Here is an 8190-nt window from a genome sequence, read left to right as displayed (position 1 = left end):
AATTTCTTCTTCTCTTCCCTCCTCTATTTTTGAAAATTCAACAATTGAAATTCAAATCTTTTTAATTTTAATTTAATCTAATTTTTGAAAAATTAATTAATTAATTAAATAAAAAACAAAAATAATTTAATTGTTATTTACTCTTTCTATTTATTCCTCTTCTCTTCTTACATCTCTATTATTCAAAACTCTCCTATCCCTATTTCTTCTCTTAGTCTACCTCAACTTCTTTATCTTCTTTCTTTTCTTCTTCACATCTCACTTGGAGCTTCTTGCCAATTGGCACAAAAAGCTTTCTTGTGATTTCTCTTCCATCTTCTCAACTTTCATCCTCTCTTATTTACTCTTATCTACTATTTCCAAGGTATTTTTCTTCTACTTCTTTTATTTATTTTTATTTTTATTTTTTATCTTCTTCTTCTTTCTTTACTTCTGACTTTAAGGAGGAGCTTCTTGCCTATTGGAAGTCTCTTTCTTTTCTTTCTTTTTTCTTTTCTTCTTCTTTATGGCCAGGAACATTGCTAAAGAACCCCTCTTGACTCCTGATCCTGAACCTGAAAAGACTCTAAGGAGGCGTTTACAACTAGCTAAAGCAAAACACTTCGGAAGAGACCTTTCAGAAAGTTTTGAATAAGAAATAGGAGACATGGCCGAATGAAAGAGCGAAACTCTCGCGCGATCTAGAATATTCACAAATAAATTTCCGTTGTAAGTATAGCTTCTAGACCGACAAGGATTCCTTTCTTACAAAAGTTTTGGTTGTCACAAGTAACAAACCCCTAAATAAATTGATAACCGAAGTATTCAAACCTCGGGTCATCTTCTCAAGGAATTGCAGGGAGGTGTTCTTATTATTGGTTATGAGTCGTGTAAATTGGGGGTTTTGAAAGTAAAGAACAGGTAATTTAATTGGTAAGAAAAAATAAATTGATAATTAATAAAACACTTGGCAAGATATGAGAATTGAAAGTCCTATCATAGTTATCCTTATCAATGGTGATGAGAATTGAGTTTTAATCCCACTTAGTTAACTTTTACTAAAGCAAAGGAAAGTCAAGTGGACTAATTAGTTTGATCTTCAGGTCCTAGCCAATTCCTAAGAAAGGACTAGAGTTATTGGAATTCAATTCAATTAGCAAAAATAACAATTATCAATCACGATGAGTTTGATAACTCAAGATTCTCCAATTAATCAATTAAAGCCAAGAGTATAAAAGCTAAATAAGAATCATAAATCTGAAATACCTCAGTTTATATTAAATAAAGAAAATCCTAACGTGAATGGTTCATAAGCCAATTGAGATATAAATAACAATTAAAGTAATAAAATAAAATAAATAAAAGTAGAAAATAATTTAAAGGAACATTGAACCTGTGATGAAGAAGAAATCCTAAATCCTTTAAGAGGAATCCTAATCCTAAATCCTAAGAGAGAGGAGAGAACCTCTCTCTCTAAAAACTACATCTAAATTACGAAAAGTGAATAATTGAAGACCTTCTCCTGAATGGATGCATTCCCCCACTTTATAACCTCTAATATGTGTTTTCTGGACTTGGATCTGGGCCAAAAGGGTTTCAAAAATCGCTGGGGGCGTTTTCTGCAGTTCTGCACGTGGCGTCTGTCACGCGTCCGTGTGGGTCACGCGTTCGCGTCATCTGAGAGTTTTCCTTGTCATGCGTTCACTTCGATCACACGTACGCGTCATTTGCGTTCTGCTCAAGGCACGCGTCTGCATCAGTCACGCGTTTGCGTCGCTGCCTTTTCGCACTAGGCACGCGGCCGCATCGTCCATGCGTTCGCGTCGCTGCCCTTTTCTTCAGAACTCCATTTTTGTACTTTCCTTCCAATTTTTGTATGTTTTCTTTCTGTCCTCTAAGCCATTCCTGCCTTAGGATATCTGAAAATACTTAACACACAAATCACGGCATTGAATGGTAATAAAGGGTAATTGAATTAATATTTTTAAAGCATAGGAAACATGTTTTTCACATATATCACATAATAAGGAAGGGAAAGTAAAACCATGCAATTTACATGAATAAATGGGTGAAGGATTGAATAAATCACTTAAATTGAGCACAAAATACATCATAAAATATGGGTTTATCAACCTCCCCACACTTAAACAATAGCATGTCTTCATGCTAAATCCAAGAGAAAGGGTAAAGTTAGAATGGTGGAATCTCATGCAATGCAATCTATTTTAAATGCAAACTACCTAAATGAGTCATGCAATTCTAGTTATTATTCACTTGTATATAAAGCTTACATGTAGTCAAATTAATTCATATCTTCAAGGAATCATATATGCATAGCCATACCCTAGATAATGTTAAAGCACTTTTACAATTGAGATGGGTAAAAGTATTTCACAAACTTGCAAGACAATTAACAATTAAGCAGAGATATATGGTGATGAGCTATTGAACCTTCACTGGATTTTGTGTTTACTCTCTAATCACTTAGTGTTTATTGGGTTAATCACTCTATTCTTTTTCTATCCTTGATTTCTAAAACTTTGTTCTTTATCTAACCAATCAACCATTATGGAATACAGACATACAAAAATCATGAGGTCTTTTTCAAGGTTGTAATGGGGCCAAGGTAAAGGTAAGGGTATATGTATAAGGCTAAGTGAGCTAACAAAGTGAATCCTTGATTAGTCTAAGATCTCACCTAACATACATAATTTATATAAATTAAAATACTTTACCTAGCTACCCAAATTTTTCTCTCTTTTGTGTTTACATGCTCATGTATTACATTTACTTTTGAATTTTTTTCCCATGTGCATTGATTCTTTTTATTTTGCATTGGGGTAATTTTTGTATCCCCTTATTTAAATACTGAAAATTGTTAAATTTTTTTTATGCACATGGTAATTTAATTAAATTGATTTCACATGAGCATGCTTCCCAAATTTTTGAAATAACTTATTCATTTTAAATTCCTACTTGTTTCTATCATCCCATGTTCCCATAAAATTCCCCACACTTAAATTGTGCACAATATCTATCTTAAGCTAACCAAGGATTCAACTTGGGATTTTTATTTTGTTTTTCTGCTTAAGGCTAGTAATGTGGTTATAGAACAAGAAGGGATTAAAAAGCTCAAGGGGGCTAACAAGGGTAATGTAAAGGTAGGCTAAATTGGGATAAGTGAGGAAAAATTCAAATGATGGCCTCAATCATCTCTTGGTATGTATCTATATTCTATATTAGACATATAGATTAAAACAAAGTAAAGAACACCAGAATGAAAAAGAAGGGCAAAACACACAGGAATGAAATTTATGGTTTGAATGTAACCATACAATTAAGCTCAAAACTCATAGGCTGTGTGTTCTCCAGCTCAAAAATCATATATCAGTTATACATGTCATGCAAGTAGAAATCAAGAGTTCCCATTATTCTCAATGTAAATCTTAGGGTGGCCCTTAAAATCTTAATGTTCCTCCTTGAAGAAATATTGTTAACTAACCAACATGTAATGCTATATATATAAAGTGTGTGGATGTTTTGATTCTGTTAAAGTCTCTAGTTTACTCCTTTTGTTTTCAATTGAATCAAACTATTATATGCTAAAAGGGCAAACTATACTAATTAATCCACATATTCTATAACTAATAAGTTTAGAATTGCAAACTAAACTAAATGTCTAAGATATAAACTAAAGTGCAAAATGCAGAAATAAAGTAAAAATACAGCAAAAGAACTATGTGCAAGTGCTGAAAGATAAAAATAAAAATACAGAAAAATAAACAAAATAAGATAGAAGAGCCTGTAGTGGTTCACCAAAAAAAATAAGCCAGAGATGGCGACCTCCCCACACTTAAAATAAAGCATCGTCTTCGATGCTCACTCAAGCTGGGGGTAAAGAAGTGTCATCTCCGAAAGGATGGGCTGCTAGAGTCTCTGTGGTGGCCTGAGGGTCTGCAGTCTCTATGAGGGTAGTGGGATCGGTCTGATGCAGTGTGGGCGCTGACTGTAGAGGGATCTCCGGGTCTGCGGCCTGGATCTGGTGTGGCTTCTCATGCTGTGGCGCAGCCTGCTCGGGTCCTCCCTGCTCGGCCTGGGCATGTGTCTCCTCCTCATGGTCGCTCGCCTCTGCCTCAGAAGTATCAGAAGGGGTGTCAGGCTCGGAGGGGATGTTGCCGCCGGATCGGATCATCAACTTAAGGTGCCCATAGCATCGCTTTTCGCGACGCTCCATACAGTCCAGGCGGGCAAAGAGGCGGTGCACCAGATGATAAATGGGCTCAGGAGCAGGTGGATGTGCAGTGGATGGGGATGGAGCAGTGGATGCGGAAGGGGTAGCTGAAGATGTGGCTGCCTCACCTGAGGCAGTGAGGAAAGGAGGTCTGTACCCAAATGCCAGAAACTTCCTGCTGTGAGGAATGATCTTCTTGCAGTCTACAACAGTCGGCTTCACATCAGCCAGCTCCCAAGGCACGTCAGCTCATTTGCCTAGCTGGGTGATCAGATAAGGGAAAGGGAGAGTGCCTCTGACATGGACCCTGGCCATGTAATACCGGATAAAACGTGGAAGATACAGGTCCTTACCCTCCATCACACACCAGATGAGGGTGATCATTGCAGCGGGCAGCTCTGTCTCATGAGTGCTCGGCATCACATAGTTGCTTAGAATCTGGTGCTAGAGCCGAGCCTCATCATTCAAATATATCAGCTTGATTTCCTTAGGCATCGCTGTGTTCTTTCCCATGACCCATGGGACAGTAGGATCAAGGGCTATTCTCTGCTTGACAGCATCCCAGTCAAATCTCATAAATCTCATATCCTCTTCAGCCTTTTGGTAACCGTCAGGCTGATCTGACTTAGGCTGAAGGTGGAGGATGTCCTCAATAGCTTCCTCAGTGACCAAAATTTGTTTCCCTCTGAGGTGCACTGCATCCAAGGAAGTCTTGAAATAGTTACAGTAAAATTCTCGCACCCAGAAAGCATTGACCTCTGTCAAGTTTCTTTCCAAGAAGAACCAGCCACTTTGTTTTATCTGTTCGAAGGTGTACTGTTATAGTTCTTCTGGAATTTTTAGAGTTCTTTCTAGGTACAGATTCCTGGAAGCGGCAAACACCGGATACTTCAGCTCACAGTATCTGTTTGCAAATTTAACTTGATCAGTGGCGGGGAGGAGCTGGTTAGCCTTCTTCTGCGGGGTAAAGTGCTTTTCCCGCCAAGAGTCGTCATGCAAAATGTCGAGGATGGAAATAGAGGATTCGCCTCTTTTTCGTTTGCTAGTGGTTGCTTTGCCTTTTCCTTTGTGTTGAGGGTCAGACATCCTAAGAAGCAGTAATTCTAGGATATAATTGAAGAACAAAAGCAGGAAAACAAGTAGGCAAATAGTAATATAGGCATAGAGTGGCAAAAGAGCAAGAGAAGCATGAAATGAGTTAAATATATGTGCAATGTGGATTGTATTCGAGTGAAAAAGTCTGAAAAGAGAAAAAATGCAATCCAAAAGATATGATAAGCGGAATTCAAGGTAAATAGGAAAAATAATGATCATGCCCGGAGTTAAAAAGTTAAAGTGGTTAGGTAAAAAGAGAAGTCAGAAAGTTAAAATGGTTAGTAGGTAAAAAGGAGGTTAGAAAGTGGAAAGCAGTGAGTTAGTAAAAAGAAAGTTAAAGTAAGTGGCATGAAAACGGTTTCCTAGTTAACAATAAATTCACAAATTTTAAGAATAATCAACTCATATTCAACCAAGGATATCAGGTTACTGATGATAATTCATATAGATACAGGAGTAGCTAAAATTAAAATGAAATCATCAATAATGTAATTTATTAACCAGGAAATTGAAAGGAATAAGAATGCTAGCCCATGCATTCATGAATTGGTTTGGTTGTAGCTAAGTAGTGCAAAATTCAAAATTGCCAAAACCAATTAATGAATGTAAAAAGTAAACAATTTGCAGAAAATTCGGCAGCATTCCGGCTAAAATTTGATGTACCCGGGTAATAAACAGCAAGAAAAATCAGTTCATATGAGTTTAAAAACGCTGTAAGGATTCACAAACAATAGGAGTAGTAAAGAATAATCTTAACAGCAGCATGAAACATTAAAGAACAACATATGAACAATATTAACATCACAGCCAGATCAAAATTGCAGAATAGGTGAAACAAGTAACAAGAACGGCGCAATTATCAGGCCTAAATCCACTAACCACATCCTAGCTACCTAACCACCTAAAATCCACTACAATCATGCATCTCTAACTATCCTATTTTGAACAAAAAACTGTAAACTATGCAACGAATTGACTAATTGGAAAACAAGATTGGTGTTCGGCAGAACCTGGTGTGTAGAAATAGAAAGTAGGCTTAGGAGAGATGGTGGCAGTATGGTGGCACAGCGGCAATGGACGGCGGCGCGGCGGCTGTCCGAGGTGGAGGCAGGGGCGGTTGAGGTGCAGGAGAAGAGGTGAGGGGTAAGTGTGGTGTTATGGTGGCTAGTGGGTGGTTGGCCAGAGGTTTGGTGGGTGGCGCGGTGGTGGCGGCTCGGTGATGGGGTGGCAGCAGTGGGGTCGGGGTCATGGAGGGAGGAGGAAAAAGAAGAGAAGAAATAAGAAGGATGGGGGAAAAACGGGCATCGTTGGGTGGTCGGTGACGGTGGTCGGGTCTGGGCGGCGAGGAGGGCTGGTGATTGAGAGATGGGAGCAAGAGAGGTTGCAGATGGAGGGTGGAGGTGGGGTTTGGGGGACCCGAAATGGTTAGGGTTCGCGTGGGTAAGGGTTAGTGTATTTGAATCCACGCGAACGCGTGCAGCACGCGTTCGCGTGAAGTGCGCGAAAAGGGGTTGACGCGCATGCATCATTGACGCGATCGTGTGAATGGGGCAAAAAAGGTAAGGTACGCATTCGCGTGAAGCATGAGAACGCGTCGCTGAAATTTGTGTTAAACGCACAGTTCCAGCGTCGTTTTGGCGCAACTCTCTGTTTCCAAAAGGGGTCCATAAAATCCGCGCGACGCGTACGCGTTGCTCATGCTTTCGCGTGGGATGTGCGTAATACAACTGACGCGGTCGCGTCAGGGACGTGAACGCGTGGGCCAAATTGTGCCAAAGGCACACCAGCCACATGATCCCAGCCCAACTTTCTGGGCGTTGGATTTTTTTACGCCGATTTCAATCGACGCCCACGCATGGCCTGCGCGCTCGCGTGGGGTGATTTTTTTTATATAATTATGCAGTATGCAATATGCAGTGCTAATGGAGATGCTATGAATACTTCCAGGTTCAATGAAAATAAACTAAAATAAAGACAAACAACACGAAATAAAATTGAAAAAGAAACGATCATACCATGGTGGGTTATCTCCCACCTAGCACTTTTAGTTAAAGTCCTTAAGTTGGACATTTGATGAGCTTCCTATTATGGTGGCTTGTGCTTAAATTCATCTAAAAATCTCCACCAATGTTTGGAATGCCAACAGCCTCCGGGGTCCCAAACAAGGCACGTAAAGCTTTTGAGCAGCTTCAAACAGATTCTCAGGCTCCCGGGGTGACGAATGTCAGAATAGATTCCAGGATCCCAAACTTTGCTTTTAAATCCACCTTTGTCTTGACCTATATTCTTCCATCCGAGCGGTTTAGAAATTGTATTCTCACCAAGATGACCAAACGCCTTCTGAGACCCATTCGGTTGAACATGATACCAATCCGTGCACTTCAAATTGAAGCGTGGAACCTTATTGAATCTTGCACACCAGCTCTGAGTACGAGCTATTTTCCTCTTACTCTTAAAGCCGTAGAGAGCTCTAAGCTGGCCATCTGTTTCAAGCAAACCATATTCAAGTGGAAAAGTAAAGATAAAGGTTAAGGATTGTACCCACTTGAAGCTTGTATTAGGTGGTGATGGCCTTGGGATAGGTGTTTTCATTGGTTTTGTAAGCTCTACTCCCTTGTATTCTTCTGTAAATTCCTCCATTTCCTTGCAAAATTCTTCAACTGCAACTGCATCTTGATCAAAGTCTTCTATGTCTTCCTCGTCACTCAAGTCATAAATTGGAGGTTGAGAGAAATCAACCTCGACATCATCTTCGTATTCACTTGGATAAGGTTTTTCAGGCTCAAGGAGTTCAGTTGTAGATGAAAGTTCGTGACTAGGAGAGCTTGATTCATGATCATCACTGCCTATGAAATCAACTTCTTGGTCTGTTCTGTCCAATTCTT

This window comes from Arachis hypogaea, chromosome 18 (assembly GCF_003086295.3).
Source record: "Arachis hypogaea cultivar Tifrunner chromosome 18, arahy.Tifrunner.gnm2.J5K5, whole genome shotgun sequence".
In the NCBI taxonomy this organism is placed as follows: domain Eukaryota; kingdom Viridiplantae; phylum Streptophyta; class Magnoliopsida; order Fabales; family Fabaceae; genus Arachis; species Arachis hypogaea.
The sequence above is the reverse complement of the archived record's forward strand: the minus strand, read 5'-3'. Positions refer to the sequence as shown.